The sequence below is a fragment of the Amia ocellicauda genome, unplaced genomic scaffold, assembly GCF_036373705.1.
Source record: "Amia ocellicauda isolate fAmiCal2 unplaced genomic scaffold, fAmiCal2.hap1 HAP1_SCAFFOLD_33, whole genome shotgun sequence".
Taxonomy (NCBI): Eukaryota; Metazoa; Chordata; class Actinopteri; order Amiiformes; family Amiidae; genus Amia; species Amia ocellicauda.
The window spans coordinates 54,296-77,166 of NW_027102898.1; the positions used below are offsets into that span (position 1 = coordinate 54,296).

The window sequence follows — 22,871 nt, forward strand, 5'->3', positions numbered from 1 at the left end:
AAGCAGTTGTGAAGGCGAAAGGGGGTCAAACACAGTATTAGTATGGTGTTCCTAATAATCCTTTAGGTGAGTTCATCGTAGCTCTTAATACTCTCTTTCTGTCTGGAGGAGATATAATTGAAGTATTGTACACGTACCCGGCTACTTTCAACACCCTTTGCTGCACTGATATTTTTCCCTCCATTTTTTTTTTTTTTTTTTTTTTTTTTTGCTGGAAGTTCCGTCAATACCCACCAGCCTTTAAGAGACATCATGCAGCCAGGCTTTTTGGCTTGCAGCCACACCGTCCTGAACGCGCCCGATCTCGTCAGATCTCGGAAGCTAAACGGGGCAGGGCCTGGTCAGTACTTGGATGGGTGACCTCCTGGAAATACCAGGTGCAGCAAGCTCTTTCGTCTCCTGGGTAACTTCATCGTAGCTCTTAGTACTCTCTTTCAGTATGGAGGAGATATTATTGAAGAATTCTACACGTACCCGGCTACTTTCAACACCTTTTGCTGCACTGATATTTTTCCCTCCATTTTTCATTTTTCTTTTTTATTTTGCTGGAAGTTCCATCAATACCCTCCAGCCTTTAAGAGACATCATGCAGCCAGGCCTCTCGGCTTGTGGCCACACTGTCCTGAATGCGCCCGATCTCGTCTGATCTCGGAAGCTAAACGGGGCAGGGCCTGGTCAGTACTTTGATGGGAGACCTCCTAGAAATACCAGGTGCTGCCAGCTTTTTACGTCTCCTGGGTAACTTCATCGTAGCTCTTAATACTCTCTTTCAGTCTGCAGGAGATATAATTGAAGAATTGTACATGTACCCGGCTACTTTCAACACCCATTGCTGCACTGATATTTTTCCATCCATTTTTCTTTTTTTTTTTTTTGCTGGAAATTCCGTCAACACCCGCCAGCCTTTAAGAGACATCATGCAGCCAGACATCTCGGCTTGCGGCCACACCGTCCTGAACACGCCCGATCTCGTCAGATCTCGGAAGCTAAACGGGGCAGGACCTGGTCAGTACTTGAATGTGAGACCTCCTGGAAATACCTGGTGCTGCAAGCTTTTACGTCTCCTGGGTAACTTTATTGTAGCTCTTAATACTCTCTATCTGTCTGGAGGAGATATAATTGAAGGATTGTACACGTACCCGGCTACCTTCAACACGCTTTGCTGCACTGATATTTTTCCCTCCATTTTTCTTTTTTCTTTTGTTTTTTGCTGGAAGTTCCATCAATACCCTCCAGCCTTTAAGAGACATCATGCAGCCAGGCCTCTTGGCTTGAGGCCACACCGTCCTGAAGACGCAAGATCTCGTCAGATCTCGGAAGAAAAACTGGGCAGGGCCTGGTCAGTAATTGGATGGGTGACCTCCTGGAAATACCAGGTGCTGCAAGCCTTTTACATCTCCTGGGTAACTTCAGCGTAGCTCTTAATACTCTCATTCAGTCTGGAGGAGATATAATTGAAGAATTGTACATGTACCCGGCTACTTTCAACACCCTGTCCTGCACTGATATTTTTCCCTCCATTTTTCTATTTATTTATTTTTTATTTTTTGCTGGAAGTTCCGTCAATACCCGCCAGCCTTTAAGAGACATCATGCAGCCAGGCCTCTTGGCTTGCGGCCACACCGTCCTGAACACGCCCGATCTCGTCAGATCTCGGAAGCTAAACGGGGCAGTGCCTGGTCAGTACTTGGATGGAAGACCTCCTGGAAATACCTGGTGCTGCAAGCTTTTTACGTCTCCTGGGAAACTTCATCGTAGCTCTTAATACTCTCTATCTGTCTGGAGGAGATATAATTGAAGTATTGTACACGTACCCAGCTACTTTCAACAGCCTTTGCTGCACTGATATTTTTCCCTCCATTTTCCATTTTTTTTTTTTTTTTTTTTGCTGGAAGTTCCGTCAATACCCGCCAGCCTTTAAGAGACATCATGCAGCCAGGCCACTTGGCTTGCGCCCACACCGTCCTGAACGCGCCCGATCTCGTCAGATCTCGGAAGCTATCGGGGCAGGGCCTGGTCAGTACTTGGATGGGTGACCTCCTGGAAATACCAGGTGCTGCAAGCTTTTTACGTCTCCTGGGTAACTTCATCATAGCTCTTAATACTCTCTTTCAGTCTGTAGGAGATATTATTGAAGAATTGTACACGTACCCGGCTACTTTCAAAACCCTTTGCTGCACTGATATTTTTCCCTCCATTTTTCTTTTTTCTTTTTTTTCTTGCTGGAAGTTCCGTCAATACCCGCCAGCCTTAAAGAGACATCATGCAGCCGGGCCTCTCGGCTTTCGGCCACACCGTCCTGAACGCGCATGATATCGTCAGATCTCGGAAGCAAAACGGGGCAGGACCTGGTCAGTACTTGAATGTGAGACCTCCTGGAAATACCAGGTGCTGCAAGCTTTTACGTCTCCTGGGTAACTTTATCGTAGCTCTTAATACTCTCTTTCAGTCTGCAGGAGATATAATTGAAGAATTGTACACGTACCCGGCTACTTTCAACACCCTTTCCTGCACTGATATTTTTCCCTCCATTTTTCTATTTTTTTTTTTTTTTTTTTTTGCTGGAAGTTCCGTCAATACCCGCCAACCTTTAAGGGACATCATGCAGGCAGGCCTTTCGGCTTGTGGCCACACCGTCCTGAATGCGCCCGATCTCGTCAGATCTTGGAAGTTAAACGGGACAGGGCCTGGTCAGTACTTGGATGGGAGACCTCCTAGAAATACCAGGTGCTGCAAGCTTTTTACGTCTCCTGGGTAACTTCATCGTAGCTCTTAATACTCTCTTTCTGTCTCCAGGAGATATAATTGAAGAATTAAACACATACCCGGCTACTTTCAACACCCTTTCCTGCACTGATATTTTTCCCTCCATTTTTCTATTTTTTTTTTTTTTTTTTGCTGGAAATTCCGTCAATACCCGCCAGCCCTTAAGAGACATCATGCAGCCAGGCATCTCGGCTTGCGGCCACACCATCCTGAACGCGCCCGATCTCGTCAGATCTCGGAAGCTAAACGGGGCAGGACCTGGTCAGTACATGAATGTGAGACCTCCTGGAAATACCTGGTGCTGCAAGCTTTTATGTCTCCTGGGTAACTTTATCGTAGCTCTTAATACTCTCTATCTGTCTGGAGGAGATATAATTGAAGTATTGTACACGTATCCAGCTACTGTCAACACCATTTGCTGCACTGATATTTTTCCATCCATTTTTCTTTTTTTTTTTTTTTTTTGCTGGAAGTTCCGTCAATACCCGCCAACCTTTAAGAGACATCATGCAGCCAGGCCTTTCGGCTTGTGGCCACACCGTCCTGAATGCGCCCGATCTCGTCAGATCTCGGAAGCTAAACGGGGCAGGGCCTGGTCAGTACTTGGATGGGAGACCTCCTAGAAATACCAGGTGCTGCAAGCTTTTTACGTCTCCTGGGTAACTTCATCGTAGCTCTTAATACTCTCTTTCTGTCTCCAGGAGATATAATTGAAGAATTGTACACGTACCCGGCTACTTTCAACACCCTTTGCTGCACTGGTATATTTCCCTCTATTTTTCTTTTTTTTTTTTGCTGGCATTTCCGTCAATACCCACCAGCCTAAAGAGACATCATGCAGCCGGCCCTCTTGGCTTTCGGCCACACCGTCCTGAACGCGCACGATATCGTCAGATCTCTGAAGCTAAACTGGGCAGGGCCTGGTCAGTACTTAGATGGGAGACCTCCTGGAAATACCTGGTGCTGCAAGCTTTTTACGTCTCCTGTGAAACTTCATCGTAGCTCTTAATACTCTCTATCTGTCTGGAGCAGATATAATTGAAGTATTGTACACGTACCCGGCTACTTTCAACACCCTTTCCTGAACTGATATTTTTCCCTGCATTCTCCTTTTTTTTTTGTTTTTTTTTTGCTGGAAGTTCCGTCAATACCCGCCAGCCTTTAAGAGACATCATGCAGCCAGGCCTCTTGGCTTGCGGCCACACCATCCTGAACGCGCCCGATCTCGTCAGATCTCGGAAGGTAAAAGGGGCAAGGCCTGGTCAGTACTTGGATGGGTGACCTCCAGGAAATACCTGGTGCTGCAAGCTTTTTTGTCTCCTGGGTAACTTCATCGTAGCTCTTAGTACTCTCTTTCTGTCTGGAGGAGATATAATTGAAGTATTGTACACGTACACGGCTACTTTCAACAGCCTTTGCTGCACTGATATTTTTCCTTCCATTTATCTTATTTTTTTTTTTTTTTTGCTGGAAGTTCCGTCAATACCCACCAGCCTTTAAGAGACATCATGCAGCCAGGCCTCTTGGCTTGCGGCCACACCGTCCTGAATGCCCCCGATCTCGTAAGATCTCGGAAGCTAAACGGGGCAGGGCCTGGTCAGTACTTGGATGGTTGACCTCCTAGAAATACCAGGTGCTGCAAGCTTTTTACGTCTCCTGGGTAACTTCATCCTAGCTCTTAATACTCTCTTTCTGTCTGCAGGAGATATAATTGAAGAATTGTACACGTACCCGGCTACTTTCAACACCCTTTGCTGCACTGGTATTTCTCCCTCCATTTCTCTTTTTTTTTTTTGCTGGATGTTCGTCAAAACCCGCCAACCATTAAGAGACATCATGCAGCCCGGCCTCTTGGCTTGCAGCCACACCGTCCTGAACGCCCCCGATCTCATCAGATCTTGGAATTTAAACGGGGCAGGGCCTGGTCAGTACTTGGATGGGTGACCTCCTAGAAATACCAGGTGCTGCAAGCTTTTTACGTCTCCTGGGTAACTTCATCATAGCTCTTAATACTCTCTTTCAGTCTGTAGGAGATATTATTGAAGAATTGTACACGTACCCGGCTACTTTCAAAACCCTTTGCTGCACTGATATTTTTCCCTCCATTTTTCTTTTTTCTTTTTTTTCTTGCTGGAAGTTCCGTCAATACCCGCCAGCCTTAAAGAGACATCATGCAGCCGGGCCTCTCGGCTTTCGGCCACACCGTCCTGAACGCGCATGATATCGTCAGATCTCGGAAGCAAAACGGGGCAGGACCTGGTCAGTACTTGAATGTGAGACCTCCTGGAAATACCAGGTGCTGCAAGCTTTTACGTCTCCTGGGTAACTTTATCGTAGCTCTTAATACTCTCTTTCAGTCTGCAGGAGATATAATTGAAGAATTGTACACGTACCCGGCTACTTTCAACACCCTTTCCTGCACTGATATTTTTCCCTCCATTTTTCTATTTTTTTTTTTTTTTTTTTTTGCTGGAAGTTCCGTCAATACCCGCCAACCTTTAAGGGACATCATGCAGGCAGGCCTTTCGGCTTGTGGCCACACCGTCCTGAATGCGCCCGATCTCGTCAGATCTTGGAAGTTAAACGGGACAGGGCCTGGTCAGTACTTGGATGGGAGACCTCCTAGAAATACCAGGTGCTGCAAGCTTTTTACGTCTCCTGGGTAACTTCATCGTAGCTCTTAATACTCTCTTTCTGTCTCCAGGAGATATAATTGAAGAATTAAACACATACCCGGCTACTTTCAACACCCTTTCCTGCACTGATATTTTTCCCTCCATTTTTCTATTTTTTTTTTTTTTTTTTGCTGGAAATTCCGTCAATACCCGCCAGCCCTTAAGAGACATCATGCAGCCAGGCATCTCGGCTTGCGGCCACACCATCCTGAACGCGCCCGATCTCGTCAGATCTCGGAAGCTAAACGGGGCAGGACCTGGTCAGTACATGAATGTGAGACCTCCTGGAAATACCTGGTGCTGCAAGCTTTTATGTCTCCTGGGTAACTTTATCGTAGCTCTTAATACTCTCTATCTGTCTGGAGGAGATATAATTGAAGTATTGTACACGTATCCAGCTACTGTCAACACCATTTGCTGCACTGATATTTTTCCATCCATTTTTCTTTTTTTTTTTTTTTTTTGCTGGAAGTTCCGTCAATACCCGCCAACCTTTAAGAGACATCATGCAGCCAGGCCTTTCGGCTTGTGGCCACACCGTCCTGAATGCGCCCGATCTCGTCAGATCTTGGAATTTAAACGGGGCAGGGCCTGGTCAGTACTTGGATGGGTGACCTCCTGGAAATGCCAGGTGCTGCAAGCTTTTTACGTCTCCTGGGTAACTTCATCGTAGCTCTTAATTCTCTCTTTCTGTCTGGAGGAGATATAATTGAAGAATTGTACACGTACCCGGCTACTTTCAACAGCCTTTGCTGCACTGATATTTTTCCCTCCATTTTTCTTTTTTTTTTTTTTTTTTTCTTTGCTGGAAGTTCCGTCGATACCCGCCAGCCTTTAAGAGACATCATGCAGCCCGGCCTCTTGGCTTGCAGCCACACCGTCGTGAACGCCCCCGATCTCGTCAGATCTCGGAAGCTAAACGGGGCAGGACCTGGTCAGTACTTGAATGTGAGACCTCCTGGAAATACCTGGTGCTGCAAGCTTTTACGTCTCCTGGGTAACTTTATCGTAGCTCTTAATACTCTCATTCAGTCTGGAGGAGATATAATTGAAGAATTGTACATGTACCCGGCTACTTTCAACACCCTGTCCTGCACTGATATTTTTCCATCCATTTTTCTTTTTTCTTTTTGCTGGCATTTCCGTCAATACCCACCAGCCTAAAGAGACATCATGCAGCCGGCCCTCTTGGCTTTCGGCCACACCGTCCTGAACGCGCACGATATCGTCAGATCTCTGAAGCTAAACGGGGCAGGGCCTGGTCAGTACTTAGATGGGAGACCTCCTGGAAATACCTGGTGCTGCAAGCTTTTTACGTCTCCTGTGAAACTTCATCGTAGCTCTTAATACTCTCTATCTGTCTGGAGCAGATATAATTGAAGTATTGTACACGTACCCGGCTACTTTCAACACCCTTTCCTGAACTGATATTTTTCCCTGCATTTTCCTTTTTTTTTTGTTTTTTTTTTGCTGGAAGTTCCGTCAATACCCACCAGCCTTTAAGAGACATCATGCAGCCAGGCCTCTTGGCTTGCGGCCACACCGTCCTGAATGCGCCCGATCTCGTAAGATCTCGGAAGCTAAACGGGGCAGGGCCTGGTCAGTACTTGGATGGTTGACCTCCTAGAAATACCAGGTGCTGCAAGCTTTTTACGTCTCCTGGGTAACTTCATCGTAGCTCTTAATACTCTCTTTCTGTCTGCAGGAGATATAATTGAAGAATTGTACACGTACCCGGCTACTTTCAACACCCTTTGCTGCACTGGTATTTCTCCCTCCATTTCTCTTTTTTTTTTTTGCTGGATGTTCGTCAAAACCCGCCAACCATTAAGAGACATCATGCAGCCCGGCCTCTTGGCTTGCAGCCACACCGTCCTGAACGCCCCCGATCTCATCAGATCTTGGAATTTAAACGGGGCAGGGCCTGGTCAGTACTTGGATGGGTGACCTCCTGGAAATGCCAGGTGCTGCAAGCTTTTTACGTCTCCTGGGTAACTTCATCGTAGCTCTTAATTCTCTCTTTCTGTCTGGAGGAGATATAATTGAAGAATTGTACACGTACCCGGCTACTTTCAACAGCCTTTGCTGCACTGATATTTTTCCCTCCATTTTTCTTTTTTTTTTTTTTTTTTTCTTTGCTGGAAGTTCCGTCGATACCCGCCAGCCTTTAAGAGACATCATGCAGCCCGGCCTCTTGGCTTGCAGCCACACCGTCGTGAACGCCCCCGATCTCGTCAGACCTCGGAAGCTGAACGGGGCAGGGCCTGTTCAGTACTTGCATGGGAGACCTGCTGGAAATAAAAGGTGCTGCAAGCATCTTACGTCTCCTGAGTAACTTCACCGTAGCTCTTAATACTCTCTTTCTGTCTGGAGGAGATATAATTGAAGTATTGTACACGTATCCAGCTACTGTCAACACCCTTTGCTGCACTGATATTTTTCCATCCATTTTTCTTTTTTCTTTTTTTTTTGCTGGAAGTTCCGTCAATACCGTCCAGCCTTTAAAAGACATCATGCAGCCAGGCCTCTTGGCTTGCGGACACATTGTCCTGAACGCGCCCGATCTCATCAGATCTCGGAAGCTAAACGGGCCAGGGCCTGGTCAGTACTTGAATGTGAGAACTCCTGGAAATACCTTGTGCTGCAAGCTTTTTACGTCTCCTGGGTAACTTTATCGTAGCTCTTCATTCTCTCTATCTGTCTGGAGGAGATATAATTGAAGTATTGTACACGTACCCGGCTACATACAACACCCTTTGCTGCACTGATATGTTTCCCTCCATTTTTTTTTTTTTGCTGGAAGTTCCGTCAATATCCGCCAGCCTTTAAGAGACATCATGCAGCCAGGCATCTCGGCTTGCGGCCACACCATCCTTAACGCGCCCGATCTCGTCAGATCTCGGAAGCTAAACGGGGCAGGACCTGGTCAGTACATGAATGTGAGACCTCCTGGAAATACCTAGTGCTGCAAGCTTTTACGTCTCCTGGGTAACTTTATCGTAGCTCTTAATACTCTCTCTCTGTCTGGAGGAGATATAATTGAAGTATTGTACACGTATCCAGCTACTGTCAACACCCTTTGCTGCACTGATATTTTTCCATCCATTTTTCTTTTTTTTTTTTTTTTTTGCTGGAAGTTCCGTCAATACCCGCCAACCTTTAAGAGACATCATGCAGCCAGGCTTTTTGGCTTGCAGCCACACCGTCCTGAACGCGCCCGATCTCGTCAGATCTCGGAAGCTAAACGGGGCAGGGCCTGGTCAGTACTTGGATGGGTGACCTCCTGGAAATACCAGGTGCAGCAAGCTCTTTCGTCTCCTGGGTAACTTCATCGTAGCTCTTAGTACTCTCTTTCAGTATGGAGGAGATATTATTGAAGAATTCTACACGTACCCGGCTACTTTCAACACCTTTTGCTGCACTGATATTTTTCCCTCCATTTTTCATTTTTCTTTTTTATTTTGCTGGAAGTTCCATCAATACCCTCCAGCCTTTAAGAGACATCATGCAGCCAGGCCTCTCGGCTTGTGGCCACACTGTCCTGAATGCGCCCGATCTCGTCTGATCTCGGAAGCTAAACGGGGCAGGGCCTGGTCAGTACTTTGATGGGAGACCTCCTAGAAATACCAGGTGCTGCCAGCTTTTTACGTCTCCTGGGTAACTTCATCGTAGCTCTTAATACTCTCTTTCAGTCTGCAGGAGATATAATTGAAGAATTGTACATGTACCCGGCTACTTTCAACACCCATTGCTGCACTGATATTTTTCCATCCATTTTTCTTTTTTTTTTTTTTGCTGGAAATTCCGTCAACACCCGCCAGCCTTTAAGAGACATCATGCAGCCAGACATCTCGGCTTGCGGCCACACCGTCCTGAACACGCCCGATCTCGTCAGATCTCGGAAGCTAAACGGGGCAGGACCTGGTCAGTACTTGAATGTGAGACCTCCTGGAAATACCTGGTGCTGCAAGCTTTTACGTCTCCTGGGTAACTTTATTGTAGCTCTTAATACTCTCTATCTGTCTGGAGGAGATATAATTGAAGGATTGTACACGTACCCGGCTACCTTCAACACGCTTTGCTGCACTGATATTTTTCCCTCCATTTTTCTTTTTTCTTTTGTTTTTTGCTGGAAGTTCCATCAATACCCTCCAGCCTTTAAGAGACATCATGCAGCCAGGCCTCTTGGCTTGAGGCCACACCGTCCTGAAGACGCAAGATCTCGTCAGATCTCGGAAGAAAAACTGGGCAGGGCCTGGTCAGTAATTGGATGGGTGACCTCCTGGAAATACCAGGTGCTGCAAGCCTTTTACATCTCCTGGGTAACTTCAGCGTAGCTCTTAATACTCTCATTCAGTCTGGAGGAGATATAATTGAAGAATTGTACATGTACCCGGCTACTTTCAACACCCTGTCCTGCACTGATATTTTTCCCTCCATTTTTCTATTTATTTATTTTTTATTTTTTGCTGGAAGTTCCGTCAATACCCGCCAGCCTTTAAGAGACATCATGCAGCCAGGCCTCTTGGCTTGCGGCCACACCGTCCTGAACACGCCCGATCTCGTCAGATCTCGGAAGCTAAACGGGGCAGTGCCTGGTCAGTACTTGGATGGAAGACCTCCTGGAAATACCTGGTGCTGCAAGCTTTTTACGTCTCCTGGGAAACTTCATCGTAGCTCTTAATACTCTCTATCTGTCTGGAGGAGATATAATTGAAGTATTGTACACGTACCCAGCTACTTTCAACAGCCTTTGCTGCACTGATATTTTTCCCTCCATTTTCCATTTTTTTTTTTTTTTTTTTTGCTGGAAGTTCCGTCAATACCCGCCAGCCTTTAAGAGACATCATGCAGCCAGGCCACTTGGCTTGCGCCCACACCGTCCTGAACGCGCCCGATCTCGTCAGATCTCGGAAGCTATCGGGGCAGGGCCTGGTCAGTACTTGGATGGGTGACCTCCTGGAAATACCAGGTGCTGCAAGCTTTTTACGTCTCCTGGGTAACTTCATCATAGCTCTTAATACTCTCTTTCAGTCTGTAGGAGATATTATTGAAGAATTGTACACGTACCCGGCTACTTTCAAAACCCTTTGCTGCACTGATATTTTTCCCTCCATTTTTCTTTTTTCTTTTTTTTCTTGCTGGAAGTTCCGTCAATACCCGCCAGCCTTAAAGAGACATCATGCAGCCGGGCCTCTCGGCTTTCGGCCACACCGTCCTGAACGCGCATGATATCGTCAGATCTCGGAAGCAAAACGGGGCAGGACCTGGTCAGTACTTGAATGTGAGACCTCCTGGAAATACCAGGTGCTGCAAGCTTTTACGTCTCCTGGGTAACTTTATCGTAGCTCTTAATACTCTCTTTCAGTCTGCAGGAGATATAATTGAAGAATTGTACACGTACCCGGCTACTTTCAACACCCTTTCCTGCACTGATATTTTTCCCTCCATTTTTCTATTTTTTTTTTTTTTTTTTTTTGCTGGAAGTTCCGTCAATACCCGCCAACCTTTAAGGGACATCATGCAGGCAGGCCTTTCGGCTTGTGGCCACACCGTCCTGAATGCGCCCGATCTCGTCAGATCTTGGAAGTTAAACGGGACAGGGCCTGGTCAGTACTTGGATGGGAGACCTCCTAGAAATACCAGGTGCTGCAAGCTTTTTACGTCTCCTGGGTAACTTCATCGTAGCTCTTAATACTCTCTTTCTGTCTCCAGGAGATATAATTGAAGAATTAAACACATACCCGGCTACTTTCAACACCCTTTCCTGCACTGATATTTTTCCCTCCATTTTTCTATTTTTTTTTTTTTTTTTTGCTGGAAATTCCGTCAATACCCGCCAGCCCTTAAGAGACATCATGCAGCCAGGCATCTCGGCTTGCGGCCACACCATCCTGAACGCGCCCGATCTCGTCAGATCTCGGAAGCTAAACGGGGCAGGACCTGGTCAGTACATGAATGTGAGACCTCCTGGAAATACCTGGTGCTGCAAGCTTTTATGTCTCCTGGGTAACTTTATCGTAGCTCTTAATACTCTCTATCTGTCTGGAGGAGATATAATTGAAGTATTGTACACGTATCCAGCTACTGTCAACACCATTTGCTGCACTGATATTTTTCCATCCATTTTTCTTTTTTTTTTTTTTTTTTGCTGGAAGTTCCGTCAATACCCGCCAACCTTTAAGAGACATCATGCAGCCAGGCCTTTCGGCTTGTGGCCACACCGTCCTGAATGCGCCCGATCTCGTCAGATCTCGGAAGCTAAACGGGGCAGGGCCTGGTCAGTACTTGGATGGGAGACCTCCTAGAAATACCAGGTGCTGCAAGCTTTTTACGTCTCCTGGGTAACTTCATCGTAGCTCTTAATACTCTCTTTCTGTCTCCAGGAGATATAATTGAAGAATTGTACACGTACCCGGCTACTTTCAACACCCTTTGCTGCACTGGTATATTTCCCTCTATTTTTCTTTTTTTTTTTTGCTGGCATTTCCGTCAATACCCACCAGCCTAAAGAGACATCATGCAGCCGGCCCTCTTGGCTTTCGGCCACACCGTCCTGAACGCGCACGATATCGTCAGATCTCTGAAGCTAAACGGGGCAGGGCCTGGTCAGTACTTAGATGGGAGACCTCCTGGAAATACCTGGTGCTGCAAGCTTTTTACGTCTCCTGTGAAACTTCATCGTAGCTCTTAATACTCTCTATCTGTCTGGAGCAGATATAATTGAAGTATTGTACACGTACCCGGCTACTTTCAACACCCTTTCCTGAACTGATATTTTTCCCTGCATTCTCCTTTTTTTTTTGTTTTTTTTTTGCTGGAAGTTCCGTCAATACCCGCCAGCCTTTAAGAGACATCATGCAGCCAGGCCTCTTGGCTTGCGGCCACACCATCCTGAACGCGCCCGATCTCGTCAGATCTCGGAAGGTAAAAGGAGCAAGGCCTGGTCAGTACTTGGATGGGTGACCTCCAGGAAATACCTGGTGCTGCAAGCTTTTTTGTCTCCTGGGTAACTTCATCGTAGCTCTTAGTACTCTCTTTCTGTCTGGAGGAGATATAATTGAAGTATTGTACACGTACACGGCTACTTTCAACAGCCTTTGCTGCACTGATATTTTTCCTTCCATTTATCTTATTTTTTTTTTTTTTTTGCTGGAAGTTCCGTCAATACCCACCAGCCTTTAAGAGACATCATGCAGCCAGGCCTCTTGGCTTGCGGCCACACCGTCCTGAATGCGCCCGATCTCGTAAGATCTCGGAAGCTAAACGGGGCAGGGCCTGGTCAGTACTTGGATGGTTGACCTCCTAGAAATACCAGGTGCTGCAAGCTTTTTACGTCTCCTGGGTAACTTCATCCTAGCTCTTAATACTCTCTTTCTGTCTGCAGGAGATATAATTGAAGAATTGTACACGTACCCGGCTACTTTCAACACCCTTTGCTGCACTGGTATTTCTCCCTCCATTTCTCTTTTTTTTTTTTGCTGGATGTTCGTCAAAACCCGCCAACCATTAAGAGACATCATGCAGCCCGGCCTCTTGGCTTGCAGCCACACCGTCCTGAACGCCCCCGATCTCATCAGATCTTGGAATTTAAACGGGGCAGGGCCTGGTCAGTACTTGGATGGGTGACCTCCTGGAAATGCCAGGTGCTGCAAGCTTTTTACGTCTCCTGGGTAACTTCATCGTAGCTCTTAATTCTCTCTTTCTGTCTGGAGGAGATATAATTGAAGAATTGTACACGTACCCGGCTACTTTCAACAGCCTTTGCTGCACTGATATTTTTCCCTCCATTTTTCTTTTTTTTTTTTTTTTTTTCTTTGCTGGAAGTTCCGTCGATACCCGCCAGCCTTTAAGAGACATCATGCAGCCCGGCCTCTTGGCTTGCAGCCACACCGTCGTGAACGCCCCCGATCTCGTCAGATCTCGGAAGCTAAACGGGGCAGGACCTGGTCAGTACTTGAATGTGAGACCTCCTGGAAATACCTGGTGCTGCAAGCTTTTACGTCTCCTGGGTAACTTTATCGTAGCTCTTAATACTCTCATTCAGTCTGGAGGAGATATAATTGAAGAATTGTACATGTACCCGGCTACTTTCAACACCCTGTCCTGCACTGATATTTTTCCATCCATTTTTCTTTTTTCTTTTTGCTGGCATTTCCGTCAATACCCACCAGCCTAAAGAGACATCATGCAGCCGGCCCTCTTGGCTTTCGGCCACACCGTCCTGAACGCGCACGATATCGTCAGATCTCTGAAGCTAAACGGGGCAGGGCCTGGTCAGTACTTAGATGGGAGACCTCCTGGAAATACCTGGTGCTGCAAGCTTTTTACGTCTCCTGTGAAACTTCATCGTAGCTCTTAATACTCTCTATCTGTCTGGAGCAGATATAATTGAAGTATTGTACACGTACCCGGCTACTTTCAACACCCTTTCCTGAACTGATATTTTTCCCTGCATTTTCCTTTTTTTTTTGTTTTTTTTTTGCTGGAAGTTCCGTCAATACCCGCCAGCCTTTAAGAGACATCATGCAGCCAGGCCTCTTGGCTTGCGGCCACACCATCCTGAACGCGCCCGATCTCGTCAGATCTCGGAAGGTAAAAGGGGCAAGGCCTGGTCAGTACTTGGATGGGTGACCTCCAGGAAATACCTGGTGCTGCAAGCTTTTTTGTCTCCTGGGTAACTTCATCGTAGCTCTTAGTACTCTCTTTCTGTCTGGAGGAGATATAATTGAAGTATTGTACACGTACACGGCTACTTTCAACAGCCTTTGCTGCACTGATATTTTTCCTTCCATTTATCTTATTTTTTTTTTTTTTTTGCTGGAAGTTCCGTCAATACCCACCAGCCTTTAAGAGACATCATGCAGCCAGGCCTCTTGGCTTGCGGCCACACCGTCCTGAATGCGCCCGATCTCGTAAGATCTCGGAAGCTAAACGGGGCAGGGCCTGGTCAGTACTTGGATGGTTGACCTCCTAGAAATACCAGGTGCTGCAAGCTTTTTACGTCTCCTGGGTAACTTCATCGTAGCTCTTAATACTCTCTTTCTGTCTGCAGGAGATATAATTGAAGAATTGTACACGTACCCGGCTACTTTCAACACCCTTTGCTGCACTGGTATTTCTCCCTCCATTTCTCTTTTTTTTTTTTGCTGGATGTTCGTCAAAACCCGCCAACCATTAAGAGACATCATGCAGCCCGGCCTCTTGGCTTGCAGCCACACCGTCCTGAACGCCCCCGATCTCATCAGATCTTGGAATTTAAACGGGGCAGGGCCTGGTCAGTACTTGGATGGGTGACCTCCTGGAAATGCCAGGTGCTGCAAGCTTTTTACGTCTCCTGGGTAACTTCATCGTAGCTCTTAATTCTCTCTTTCTGTCTGGAGGAGATATAATTGAAGAATTGTACACGTACCCGGCTACTTTCAACAGCCTTTGCTGCACTGATATTTTTCCCTCCATTTTTCTTTTTTTTTTTTTTTTTTTCTTTGCTGGAAGTTCCGTCGATACCCGCCAGCCTTTAAGAGACATCATGCAGCCCGGCCTCTTGGCTTGCAGCCACACCGTCGTGAACGCCCCCGATCTCGTCAGACCTCGGAAGCTGAACGGGGCAGGGCCTGTTCAGTACTTGCATGGGAGACCTGCTGGAAATAAAAGGTGCTGCAAGCATCTTACGTCTCCTGAGTAACTTCACCGTAGCTCTTAATACTCTCTTTCTGTCTGGAGGAGATATAATTGAAGTATTGTACACGTATCCAGCTACTGTCAACACCCTTTGCTGCACTGATATTTTTCCATCCATTTTTCTTTTTTCTTTTTTTTTTGCTGGAAGTTCCGTCAATACCGTCCAGCCTTTAAAAGACATCATGCAGCCAGGCCTCTTGGCTTGCGGACACATTGTCCTGAACGCGCCCGATCTCATCAGATCTCGGAAGCTAAACGGGCCAGGGCCTGGTCAGTACTTGAATGTGAGAACTCCTGGAAATACCTTGTGCTGCAAGCTTTTTACGTCTCCTGGGTAACTTTATCGTAGCTCTTCATTCTCTCTATCTGTCTGGAGGAGATATAATTGAAGTATTGTACACGTACCCGGCTACATACAACACCCTTTGCTGCACTGATATGTTTCCCTCCATTTTTTTTTTTTTGCTGGAAGTTCCGTCAATATCCGCCAGCCTTTAAGAGACATCATGCAGCCAGGCATCTCGGCTTGCGGCCACACCATCCTTAACGCGCCCGATCTCGTCAGATCTCGGAAGCTAAACGGGGCAGGACCTGGTCAGTACATGAATGTGAGACCTCCTGGAAATACCTAGTGCTGCAAGCTTTTACGTCTCCTGGGTAACTTTATCGTAGCTCTTAATACTCTCTCTCTGTCTGGAGGAGATATAATTGAAGTATTGTACACGTATCCAGCTACTGTCAACACCCTTTGCTGCACTGATATTTTTCCATCCATTTTTCTTTTTTTTTTTTTTTTTTGCTGGAAGTTCCGTCAATACCCGCCAACCTTTAAGAGACATCATGCAGCCAGGCCTTTCGGCTTGTGGCCACACCGTCCTGAATGCGCCCGATCTCGTCAGATCTCGGAAGCTAAACGGGGCAGAGCCTGGTCAGTACTTGGGTGGGAGACCTCCTAGAAATACCAGGTGCTGCAAGCCTTTTACGTCTCCTGGGTAACTTCATCGTAGCTCTTAATACTCTCTTTCTGTCTCCAGGAGATATAATTGAAGAATTGTACACGTACCCGGCTACTTTCAACACCCTTTCCTGCACTGATATTTTTCCCTCCATTTTTCTATATTTTTTTTTTTTTTTTTTGCTGGAAATTCCGTCAATACCCGCCAGCCTTTAAGAGACATCATGCAGCCAGGCATCTCGGCTTGCGGCCACACCATCTTGAACTCGCCCGATCTCGTCAGATCTTGGAAGCTAAACGGGGCAGGACCTGGTCAGTACATGAATGTGAGACCTCCTGGAAATACCTGGTGCTGCAAGCTTTTACGTCTCCTGGGTAACTTTATCGTAGCTCTTAATACTCTCTATCTGTCTGGAGGAGATATAATTGAAGTATTGTACACGTACCCAGCTACTGTCAACACCCTTTGCTGCACTGATATTTTTCCATCCATTTTTCTTTTTTTTTTTTTTTTTTGCTGGAAGTTCCGTCAATACCCGCCAACCTTTAAGAGACATCATGCAGCCAGGCCTTTCGGCTTGTGGCCACACCGTCCTGAATGCGCCCGATCTCGTCAGCTCTCGGAAGCTAAACGGGGCAGGGCCTGGTCAGTACTTGGATGGGAGACCTCCTAGAAATACCAGGTGCTGCAAGCTTTTTACGTCTCCTGGGTAACTTCATCGTAGCTCTTAATTCTCTCTTTCTGTCTGGAGGAGATATAATTGAAGAATTGTACACGTACCCGGCTACTTTCAACAGCCTTTGCTGCACTGATATTTTTCCCTCCATTTCTCTTTTTTTTTTTTGCTGGCTGTTCCGTCAATACCCGCCAGCCTTTAAGAGACATCATGCAGCCAGGCATCTTGGCTTGCGGCCACACCATCCTGAACTCGCCCGATCTCATCAGATCTTGGAAGCTAAACGGGGCAAGACCTGGTCAGTACATGAATGTGAGACCTCCTGGAAATACCTGGTGCTGCAAGCTTTTACGTCTCCTGGGTAACTTTATCGTAGCTCTTAATACTCTCTATCTGTCTGGAGGAGATATAATTGAAGTATTGTACACGTACCCAGCTACTGTCAACACCCTTTGCTGCACTGATATTTTTCCCTCCATTTTTCTATTTTTTTTTTTTTTTTTTTGCTGGAAATTCCGTCAATACCCGCCAGCCTTTAAGAGACATCATGCAGCCAGACATCTCGGCTTGCGGCCACACCGTCCTGAACGCGCCCGATCTCGTCAGATCTCAGAAGCTAAACGGGGCAGGACCTGGTCAGTACTTGAATGTGAGACCTCCTGGAAATACCTGGTGCTGCAAGCTTTTACGTCTCCTGGGTAACTTTATCGTAGCTCTTAATACTCTCATTCAGTCTGGAGGAGATATAATTGAAGAATTGTACATGTACCCGGCTACTTTCAACACCCTGTCCTGCACTGATATTTTTCCATCCATTTTTCTTTTTTCTTTTTTTTTTTTTTTTTTTTGCTGGAAGTTCCGTCAATACCCGCCAACCTTTAAGAGACATCATGCAGCCAGGCCTTTCGGCTTGTGGCCACACCGTCCTGAATGCGCCCGATCTCGTCAGATCTCGGAAGCTAAACGGGGCAGGGCCTGGTCAGTACTTGGATGGGAGACCTCCTAGAAATACCAGGTGCTGCAAGCTTTTTACGTCTCCTGGGTAACTTCATCGTAGCTCTTAATACTCTCTTTTTTTCTCCAGGAGATATAATTGAAGAATTGTACACGTACCCGGCTACTTTCAACACCCTTTGCTGCACTGGTATATTTCCCTCTATTTTTCTTTTTTTTTTTTGCTGGCAGTTCCGTCAATACCCGCCAGCCTTTAAGAGACGTCATGCAGCCAGGCATCTCGGCTTGCGGCCACACCATCCTGAACGCGCCCGATCTCGTCAGATCTCGGAAGCTAACGGGGCAGGGCCTGGTCAGTACTTGGATGGGAGACCTCCTAGAAATACCAGGTGCTGCAAGCTTTTTACGTCTCCTGGGTAACTTCATCGTAGCTCTTAATTCTCTCTTTCTGTCTGGAGGAGATATAATTGAAGAATTGTACACGTACCCGGCTACTTTCAACATCCTTTGCTGCACTGATATTTTTCCCTCCATTTCTCTTTTTTTTTTTTGCTGGCTGTTCCGTCAATACCCGCCAGCCTTTAAGAGACATCATGCAGCCAGGCATCTTGGCTTGCGGCCACACCATCCTGAACTCGCCCGATCTCGTCAGATCTTGGAAGCTAAACGGGGCAAGACCTGGTCAGTACATGAATGTGAGACCTCCTGGAAATACCTGGTGCTGCAAGCTTTTACGTCTCCTGGGTAACTTTATCGTAGCTCTTAATACTCTCTATCTGTCTGGAGGAGATATAATTGAAGTATTGTACACGTACCCAGCTACTGTCAACACCCTTTGCTGCACTGATATTTTTCCCTCCATTTTTCTATTTTTTTTTTTTTTTTTTTGCTGGAAATTCCGTCAATACCCGCCAGCCTTTAAGAGACATCATGCAGCCAGACATCTCGGCTTGCGGCCACACCGTCCTGAACGCGCCCGATCTCGTCAGATCTCGGAAGCTAAACGGGGCAGGACCTGGTCAGTACTTGAGTGTGAGACCTCCTGGAAATACCTGGTGCTGCAAGCTTTTACGTCTCCTGGGTAACTTTATCGTAGCTCTTAATACTCTCATTCAGTCTGGAGGAGATATAATTGAAGAATTGTACATGTACCCGGCTACTTTCAACACCCTGTCCTGCACTGATATTTTTCCATCCATTTTTCTTTTTTCTTTTTTTTTTTTTTTTTTTTGCTGGAAGTTCCGTCAATACCCGCCAACCTTTAAGAGACATCATGCAGCCAGGCCTTTCGGCTTGTGGCCACACCGTCCTGAATGCGCCCGATCTCGTCAGATCTCGGAAGCTAAACGGGGCAGGGCCTGGTCAGTACTTGGATGGGAGACCTCCTAGAAATACCAGGTGCTGCAAGCTTTTTACGTCTCCTGGGTAACTTCATCGTAGCTCTTAATACTCTCTTTTTTTCTCCAGGAGATATAATTGAAGAATTGTACACGTACCCGGCTACTTTCAACACCCTTTGCTGCACTGGTATATTTCCCTCTATTTTTCTTTTTTTTTTTTGCTGGCAGTTCCGTCAATACCCGCCAGCCTTTAAGAGACGTCATGCAGCCAGGCATCTCGGCTTGCGGCCACACCATCCTGAACGCGCCCGATCTCGTCAGATCTCGGAAGCTAACGGGGCAGGGCCTGGTCAGTACTTGGATGGGAGACCTCCTAGAAATACCAGGTGCTGCAAGCTTTTTACATCTCCTGGGTAACTTCATCATAGCTCTTAATACTCTCTTTCAGTCTGTAGGAGATATTATTGAAGAATTGTACACGTACCCGGCTACTTTCAAAACCCTTTGCTGCACTGATATTTTTCCCTACATTTTTCTTTTTTCTTTTTTTTTTTTGCTGGAAGTTCCGTCAATACCCGCCAGCCTTAAAGAGACATCATGCAGCTGGGCCTCTCGGCTTGTGGCCACACCGTCCTGAATGCGCCCGATCTCGTCGGATCTCGGAAGCTAAACGGGGCAGGGCCTGGTCAGTAGTTGGATGGGAGACCTCCTAGAAATACCAGGTGCTGCAAGCCTTTTACGTCTCCTGGGTAACTTCATCGTAGCTCTTAATACTCTCTTTCTGTCTGGAGGAGATATAATTGAAGAATTGTACACGTACTAGGCTACTTTCAACACCCTTTGCTGCACTGATATTTTTCCATCCATTTTTTTTTTTTTTTGCTGGAAGTTCCGTCAATACCCGCCAACCTTTAAGAGACATCATGCAGCCAGACATCTCGGCTTGCGGCCACACCGTCCTGAACGCGCCAGATCTTGTCAGATCTCGGAAGCTAAACGGGGCAGGATCTGGTCAGTACATGAATGTGAGACCTCCTGGAAATACCTCGTGCTGCAAGCTTTTACGTCTCCTGGGTAACTTTATCGTAGCTCTTAATACTCTCTATCTGTCTGGAGGAGATATAATTGAAGTATTGTACACGTACCCAGCTACTGTCAACACCCTTTGCTGCACTGATATTTTTCCATCCATTTTTTTTTTTTTTTGCTGGAAGTTCCGTAAATACCCGCCAACCTTTAGGAGACATCATGCAGCCAGGCCTTTCGGCTTGTGGCCACACCGTCCTGAATGCGCCCGATCTCGTCAGATCTCGGAAGCTAAACGGGGCAGGGCCTGGTCAGTACTTGGATGGGTGACCTCCTAGAAATACCAGGTGCTGCAAGCTTTTTACGTCTCCTGGGTAACTTCATCGTAGCTCTTAATATTCTCTTTCTGTCTCCAGGAGATATAATTGAAGAGTTGTACACGTACCCGGCTACTTTCAACACCCTTTCCTGCACTGATATTTTTCCCTCCATTTTTCGTTTTTTTTTTTTTTTTTTTTGCTGGAAAGTCCGTCAATACCCGCCAGCCTTTAAGAGACATCATGCAGCCAGGCATCTCGGCTTGCGGCCACACCATCCTGAACTCGCCCGATCTCGTCAGATCTTGGAAGCTAAACGGGGCAGGACCTGGTCGGTACATGAATGTGAGACCTCCTGGAAATACCTGGTGCTGCAAGCTTTTACGTCTCCTGGGTAACTTTATCGTAGCTCTTAATACTCTCTATCTGTCTGGAGGAGATATAATTGAAGTATTGTACACGTACCCAGCTACTGTCAACACCCTTTGCTGCACTGATATTTTTCCATCCATTTTTCTTTTTTTTTTTTTTTTTTTTTTGCTGGAAGTTCCGTCAATACCCGCCAACCTTTAAGAGACATCATGCAGCCAGGCCTCTCGGCTTGCGGCCACACCGTCCTGAATGCGCCCGATCTCGTCAGATCTCGGAAGCTAAACGGGGCAGGGCCTGGTCAGTACTTGGATGGGAGACCTCCTAGAAATACCAGGTGCTGCAAGCCTTTTACGTCTCCTGGGTAACTTCATCGTAGCTCTTAATACTCTCTTTCTGTCTCCAGGAGATATAATTGAAGAATTGTACACGTACTAGGCTACTTTCAACACCCTTTGCTGCACTGATATTTTTCCCTCCATTTTTCTTTTTATTTTATTTTTTTGCTGGAAGTTCCGTCAATACCCGCCAGCCTTAAAGAGACATCATGCAGCCGGGCCTCTCGGCTTCCAGCCACACCGTCCTGAACGCGCATGATATCGTCAGATCTCGGAAGCTTAACGGGGCAGGACCTGGTCAGTACTTGAATGTGAGACCTCCTGGAAATACCAGGTGCTGCAAGCTTTTACGTCTCCTGGGTAACTTTATCGTTGCTCTTAATACTCTCTTTCAGTCTGCAGGAGATATAATTGAAGAATTGTACACGTACCCGGCTACTTTCAACACCCTTTCCTGCACTGATATTTTTCCCTCCATCTTTCTATTTTTTTTTTTTTTTTTTTTTGCTGGAAGTTCCGTCAATACCCGCCAACCTTTAAGAGACATCATGCAGCCAGGCCTTTCGGCTTGTGGCCACACCGTCCTGAATGCGCCCGATCTCGTCAGATCTCAGAAGCTAAACGGGGCAGGGCCTGGTCAGTATTTGGATGGGAGACCTCCTAGAAATACCAGGTGCTGCAAGCTTTTTACGTCTCCTGGGTAACTTCATGGTAGCTTTTAATACTCTCTTTCTGTCTCCAGGAGATATATTTGAAGAATTGTACACGTACCCGGCTACTTTCAACACCCTTTGCTGCACTGGTATATTTCCCTCTATTTTTCTTTTTTTTTTTGCTGGCAGTTCCGTCAATACCCGCCAGCCTTTAAGAGACATCATTCAGCCAGGCATCTTGGCTTGGGCCCACACCATCCTGAACGCGCCCGATCTCGTCAGATCTCGGAAGCTAAACGGGACAGGGCCTGGTCAGTACTTGGATGGGAGACCTCCTAGAAATACCAGGTGCTGCAAGCTTTTTACGTCTCCTGGGTAACTTCATCGTAGCTCTTAATACTCTCTTTCTGTCTCCAGGAGATATAATTGAAGAATTGTACACGTACCCGGCTACTTTCAACACCCTTTGCTGCACTGGTATATTTCCCTCTATTTTTCTTTTTTTTTTTTGCTGGCAGTTCCGTCAATACCCGCCAGCCTTTAAGAGACATCATGCAGCCAGGCATCTCGGCTTGCGGCCACACCATCCTGAACGCGCCCGATCTCGTCAGATCTCGGAAGCTAAACGGGGCAGGACCTGGTCAGTACATGAAAGTGAGACCTCCTGGAAATACCTAGTTCTGCAAGCTTTTACGTCTCCTGGGTAACTTTATCGTAGCTCTTAATACTCTCTCTCTGTCTGGAGGAGATATAATTGAAGTATTGTACACATATCCAGCTACTGTCAGCACCCTTTGCTGCACTGATATTTTTCCAACCATTTTTCTTTTTTCTTTTTTTATTTTTTATTTTTGCTGGAAGTTCCGTCAATACCCGCCAACCTTTAAGAGACATCATGCAGCCAGGCCTTTCGGCTTGTGGCCACACCGTCCTGAATGCGCCCGATCTCGTCAGATCTCGGAAGCTAAACGGGGCAGGGCCTGGTCAGTACTTGGATGGGAGACCTCCTAGAAATACCAGGTGCTGCAAGCTTTTTACGTCTCCTGGGAAACTTCATCGTAGCTCTTAATACTCTCTTTTTTTCTCCAGGAGATATAATTGAAGAATTGTACACGTACCC

At 46.6% G+C, this 22,871-nt stretch overlaps 19 non-coding genes and 48 pseudogenes across 19 annotated transcripts; all 67 read left to right on the top strand.

The window, feature by feature from the left end:
- Nucleotides 1-270: 270 nt before the first annotated feature.
- On the top strand, nt 271-389 carry LOC136731187 (5S ribosomal RNA). The gene has a single exon (XR_010809521.1). It is a non-coding gene; the product is annotated as a 5S ribosomal RNA (ribosomal RNA).
- A 215-nt stretch (nt 390-604) lies between these two features.
- LOC136731856 (uncharacterized) lies at nt 605-723 on the top strand (annotated as a pseudogene).
- Nucleotides 724-935: 212 nt separating this feature from the next.
- LOC136731859 (uncharacterized) lies at nt 936-1,054 on the top strand (annotated as a pseudogene).
- A 215-nt stretch (nt 1,055-1,269) lies between these two features.
- Nucleotides 1,270-1,388, top strand: LOC136731300 (uncharacterized; annotated as a pseudogene).
- Nucleotides 1,389-1,609: 221 nt separating this feature from the next.
- LOC136731778 (uncharacterized) lies at nt 1,610-1,728 on the top strand (annotated as a pseudogene).
- Nucleotides 1,729-1,947: 219 nt separating this feature from the next.
- LOC136732002 (uncharacterized) lies at nt 1,948-2,065 on the top strand (annotated as a pseudogene).
- Nucleotides 2,066-2,281: 216 nt separating this feature from the next.
- Nucleotides 2,282-2,400, top strand: LOC136731558 (uncharacterized; annotated as a pseudogene).
- A 220-nt stretch (nt 2,401-2,620) lies between these two features.
- Nucleotides 2,621-2,739, top strand: LOC136731596 (5S ribosomal RNA). The gene has a single exon (XR_010809589.1). It is a non-coding gene; the product is annotated as a 5S ribosomal RNA (ribosomal RNA).
- A 218-nt stretch (nt 2,740-2,957) lies between these two features.
- On the top strand, nt 2,958-3,076 carry LOC136731971 (uncharacterized; annotated as a pseudogene).
- A 215-nt stretch (nt 3,077-3,291) lies between these two features.
- LOC136731220 (5S ribosomal RNA) lies at nt 3,292-3,410 on the top strand. Its single transcript, XR_010809524.1, has one exon. It is a non-coding gene; the product is annotated as a 5S ribosomal RNA (ribosomal RNA).
- A 209-nt stretch (nt 3,411-3,619) lies between these two features.
- On the top strand, nt 3,620-3,738 carry LOC136731398 (uncharacterized; annotated as a pseudogene).
- Nucleotides 3,739-3,957: 219 nt separating this feature from the next.
- On the top strand, nt 3,958-4,076 carry LOC136731931 (uncharacterized; annotated as a pseudogene).
- A 216-nt stretch (nt 4,077-4,292) lies between these two features.
- LOC136731695 (5S ribosomal RNA) lies at nt 4,293-4,411 on the top strand. The gene has a single exon (XR_010809683.1). It is a non-coding gene; the product is annotated as a 5S ribosomal RNA (ribosomal RNA).
- A 209-nt stretch (nt 4,412-4,620) lies between these two features.
- LOC136731781 (uncharacterized) lies at nt 4,621-4,739 on the top strand (annotated as a pseudogene).
- A 216-nt stretch (nt 4,740-4,955) lies between these two features.
- LOC136731560 (uncharacterized) lies at nt 4,956-5,074 on the top strand (annotated as a pseudogene).
- Nucleotides 5,075-5,294: 220 nt separating this feature from the next.
- Nucleotides 5,295-5,413, top strand: LOC136731597 (5S ribosomal RNA). Its single transcript, XR_010809590.1, has one exon. It is a non-coding gene; the product is annotated as a 5S ribosomal RNA (ribosomal RNA).
- Nucleotides 5,414-5,631: 218 nt separating this feature from the next.
- Nucleotides 5,632-5,750, top strand: LOC136731972 (uncharacterized; annotated as a pseudogene).
- Nucleotides 5,751-5,965: 215 nt separating this feature from the next.
- On the top strand, nt 5,966-6,084 carry LOC136731792 (uncharacterized; annotated as a pseudogene).
- Nucleotides 6,085-6,305: 221 nt separating this feature from the next.
- On the top strand, nt 6,306-6,424 carry LOC136731113 (uncharacterized; annotated as a pseudogene).
- A 208-nt stretch (nt 6,425-6,632) lies between these two features.
- LOC136731344 (uncharacterized) lies at nt 6,633-6,751 on the top strand (annotated as a pseudogene).
- A 219-nt stretch (nt 6,752-6,970) lies between these two features.
- Nucleotides 6,971-7,089, top strand: LOC136731654 (5S ribosomal RNA). The gene has a single exon (XR_010809644.1). It is a non-coding gene; the product is annotated as a 5S ribosomal RNA (ribosomal RNA).
- A 209-nt stretch (nt 7,090-7,298) lies between these two features.
- Nucleotides 7,299-7,417, top strand: LOC136731745 (uncharacterized; annotated as a pseudogene).
- A 221-nt stretch (nt 7,418-7,638) lies between these two features.
- LOC136731388 (uncharacterized) lies at nt 7,639-7,757 on the top strand (annotated as a pseudogene).
- Nucleotides 7,758-7,972: 215 nt separating this feature from the next.
- Nucleotides 7,973-8,091, top strand: LOC136731249 (uncharacterized; annotated as a pseudogene).
- Nucleotides 8,092-8,296: 205 nt separating this feature from the next.
- On the top strand, nt 8,297-8,415 carry LOC136731266 (uncharacterized; annotated as a pseudogene).
- A 215-nt stretch (nt 8,416-8,630) lies between these two features.
- LOC136731198 (5S ribosomal RNA) lies at nt 8,631-8,749 on the top strand. Its single transcript, XR_010809522.1, has one exon. It is a non-coding gene; the product is annotated as a 5S ribosomal RNA (ribosomal RNA).
- Nucleotides 8,750-8,964: 215 nt separating this feature from the next.
- Nucleotides 8,965-9,083, top strand: LOC136731857 (uncharacterized; annotated as a pseudogene).
- A 212-nt stretch (nt 9,084-9,295) lies between these two features.
- LOC136731860 (uncharacterized) lies at nt 9,296-9,414 on the top strand (annotated as a pseudogene).
- Nucleotides 9,415-9,629: 215 nt separating this feature from the next.
- LOC136731301 (uncharacterized) lies at nt 9,630-9,748 on the top strand (annotated as a pseudogene).
- A 221-nt stretch (nt 9,749-9,969) lies between these two features.
- On the top strand, nt 9,970-10,088 carry LOC136731779 (uncharacterized; annotated as a pseudogene).
- Nucleotides 10,089-10,307: 219 nt separating this feature from the next.
- LOC136732003 (uncharacterized) lies at nt 10,308-10,425 on the top strand (annotated as a pseudogene).
- Nucleotides 10,426-10,641: 216 nt separating this feature from the next.
- LOC136731562 (uncharacterized) lies at nt 10,642-10,760 on the top strand (annotated as a pseudogene).
- Nucleotides 10,761-10,980: 220 nt separating this feature from the next.
- Nucleotides 10,981-11,099, top strand: LOC136731598 (5S ribosomal RNA). The gene has a single exon (XR_010809591.1). It is a non-coding gene; the product is annotated as a 5S ribosomal RNA (ribosomal RNA).
- A 218-nt stretch (nt 11,100-11,317) lies between these two features.
- Nucleotides 11,318-11,436, top strand: LOC136731973 (uncharacterized; annotated as a pseudogene).
- Nucleotides 11,437-11,651: 215 nt separating this feature from the next.
- LOC136731232 (5S ribosomal RNA) lies at nt 11,652-11,770 on the top strand. Its single transcript, XR_010809525.1, has one exon. It is a non-coding gene; the product is annotated as a 5S ribosomal RNA (ribosomal RNA).
- A 209-nt stretch (nt 11,771-11,979) lies between these two features.
- Nucleotides 11,980-12,098, top strand: LOC136731345 (uncharacterized; annotated as a pseudogene).
- A 219-nt stretch (nt 12,099-12,317) lies between these two features.
- LOC136731127 (uncharacterized) lies at nt 12,318-12,436 on the top strand (annotated as a pseudogene).
- A 216-nt stretch (nt 12,437-12,652) lies between these two features.
- Nucleotides 12,653-12,771, top strand: LOC136731655 (5S ribosomal RNA). Its single transcript, XR_010809645.1, has one exon. It is a non-coding gene; the product is annotated as a 5S ribosomal RNA (ribosomal RNA).
- Nucleotides 12,772-12,980: 209 nt separating this feature from the next.
- Nucleotides 12,981-13,099, top strand: LOC136731746 (uncharacterized; annotated as a pseudogene).
- Nucleotides 13,100-13,320: 221 nt separating this feature from the next.
- LOC136731114 (uncharacterized) lies at nt 13,321-13,439 on the top strand (annotated as a pseudogene).
- A 208-nt stretch (nt 13,440-13,647) lies between these two features.
- LOC136731346 (uncharacterized) lies at nt 13,648-13,766 on the top strand (annotated as a pseudogene).
- Nucleotides 13,767-13,985: 219 nt separating this feature from the next.
- Nucleotides 13,986-14,104, top strand: LOC136731932 (uncharacterized; annotated as a pseudogene).
- A 216-nt stretch (nt 14,105-14,320) lies between these two features.
- On the top strand, nt 14,321-14,439 carry LOC136731656 (5S ribosomal RNA). Its single transcript, XR_010809646.1, has one exon. It is a non-coding gene; the product is annotated as a 5S ribosomal RNA (ribosomal RNA).
- Nucleotides 14,440-14,648: 209 nt separating this feature from the next.
- On the top strand, nt 14,649-14,767 carry LOC136731747 (uncharacterized; annotated as a pseudogene).
- Nucleotides 14,768-14,988: 221 nt separating this feature from the next.
- Nucleotides 14,989-15,107, top strand: LOC136731390 (uncharacterized; annotated as a pseudogene).
- A 215-nt stretch (nt 15,108-15,322) lies between these two features.
- Nucleotides 15,323-15,441, top strand: LOC136731250 (uncharacterized; annotated as a pseudogene).
- Nucleotides 15,442-15,646: 205 nt separating this feature from the next.
- On the top strand, nt 15,647-15,765 carry LOC136731268 (uncharacterized; annotated as a pseudogene).
- A 215-nt stretch (nt 15,766-15,980) lies between these two features.
- Nucleotides 15,981-16,099, top strand: LOC136731734 (uncharacterized; annotated as a pseudogene).
- Nucleotides 16,100-16,319: 220 nt separating this feature from the next.
- On the top strand, nt 16,320-16,438 carry LOC136731303 (uncharacterized; annotated as a pseudogene).
- A 215-nt stretch (nt 16,439-16,653) lies between these two features.
- LOC136731689 (5S ribosomal RNA) lies at nt 16,654-16,772 on the top strand. Its single transcript, XR_010809677.1, has one exon. It is a non-coding gene; the product is annotated as a 5S ribosomal RNA (ribosomal RNA).
- Nucleotides 16,773-16,982: 210 nt separating this feature from the next.
- Nucleotides 16,983-17,101, top strand: LOC136731348 (uncharacterized; annotated as a pseudogene).
- A 218-nt stretch (nt 17,102-17,319) lies between these two features.
- On the top strand, nt 17,320-17,438 carry LOC136732001 (uncharacterized; annotated as a pseudogene).
- A 224-nt stretch (nt 17,439-17,662) lies between these two features.
- LOC136731244 (5S ribosomal RNA) lies at nt 17,663-17,781 on the top strand. Its single transcript, XR_010809526.1, has one exon. It is a non-coding gene; the product is annotated as a 5S ribosomal RNA (ribosomal RNA).
- A 210-nt stretch (nt 17,782-17,991) lies between these two features.
- Nucleotides 17,992-18,109, top strand: LOC136731730 (uncharacterized; annotated as a pseudogene).
- Nucleotides 18,110-18,319: 210 nt separating this feature from the next.
- LOC136731379 (uncharacterized) lies at nt 18,320-18,438 on the top strand (annotated as a pseudogene).
- Nucleotides 18,439-18,656: 218 nt separating this feature from the next.
- LOC136731854 (uncharacterized) lies at nt 18,657-18,775 on the top strand (annotated as a pseudogene).
- Nucleotides 18,776-18,999: 224 nt separating this feature from the next.
- On the top strand, nt 19,000-19,118 carry LOC136731255 (5S ribosomal RNA). The gene has a single exon (XR_010809527.1). It is a non-coding gene; the product is annotated as a 5S ribosomal RNA (ribosomal RNA).
- Nucleotides 19,119-19,328: 210 nt separating this feature from the next.
- Nucleotides 19,329-19,446, top strand: LOC136731731 (uncharacterized; annotated as a pseudogene).
- A 217-nt stretch (nt 19,447-19,663) lies between these two features.
- LOC136731657 (5S ribosomal RNA) lies at nt 19,664-19,782 on the top strand. The gene has a single exon (XR_010809647.1). It is a non-coding gene; the product is annotated as a 5S ribosomal RNA (ribosomal RNA).
- A 207-nt stretch (nt 19,783-19,989) lies between these two features.
- On the top strand, nt 19,990-20,108 carry LOC136731550 (uncharacterized; annotated as a pseudogene).
- A 206-nt stretch (nt 20,109-20,314) lies between these two features.
- On the top strand, nt 20,315-20,433 carry LOC136731980 (5S ribosomal RNA). The gene has a single exon (XR_010809740.1). It is a non-coding gene; the product is annotated as a 5S ribosomal RNA (ribosomal RNA).
- Nucleotides 20,434-20,652: 219 nt separating this feature from the next.
- Nucleotides 20,653-20,771, top strand: LOC136731338 (uncharacterized; annotated as a pseudogene).
- A 219-nt stretch (nt 20,772-20,990) lies between these two features.
- Nucleotides 20,991-21,109, top strand: LOC136731506 (5S ribosomal RNA). The gene has a single exon (XR_010809552.1). It is a non-coding gene; the product is annotated as a 5S ribosomal RNA (ribosomal RNA).
- A 555-nt stretch (nt 21,110-21,664) lies between these two features.
- LOC136731640 (5S ribosomal RNA) lies at nt 21,665-21,783 on the top strand. The gene has a single exon (XR_010809631.1). It is a non-coding gene; the product is annotated as a 5S ribosomal RNA (ribosomal RNA).
- Nucleotides 21,784-21,992: 209 nt separating this feature from the next.
- On the top strand, nt 21,993-22,111 carry LOC136731766 (uncharacterized; annotated as a pseudogene).
- Nucleotides 22,112-22,321: 210 nt separating this feature from the next.
- On the top strand, nt 22,322-22,440 carry LOC136731436 (uncharacterized; annotated as a pseudogene).
- Nucleotides 22,441-22,664: 224 nt separating this feature from the next.
- On the top strand, nt 22,665-22,783 carry LOC136731267 (5S ribosomal RNA). Its single transcript, XR_010809528.1, has one exon. It is a non-coding gene; the product is annotated as a 5S ribosomal RNA (ribosomal RNA).
- Nucleotides 22,784-22,871: the final 88 nt, after the last annotated feature.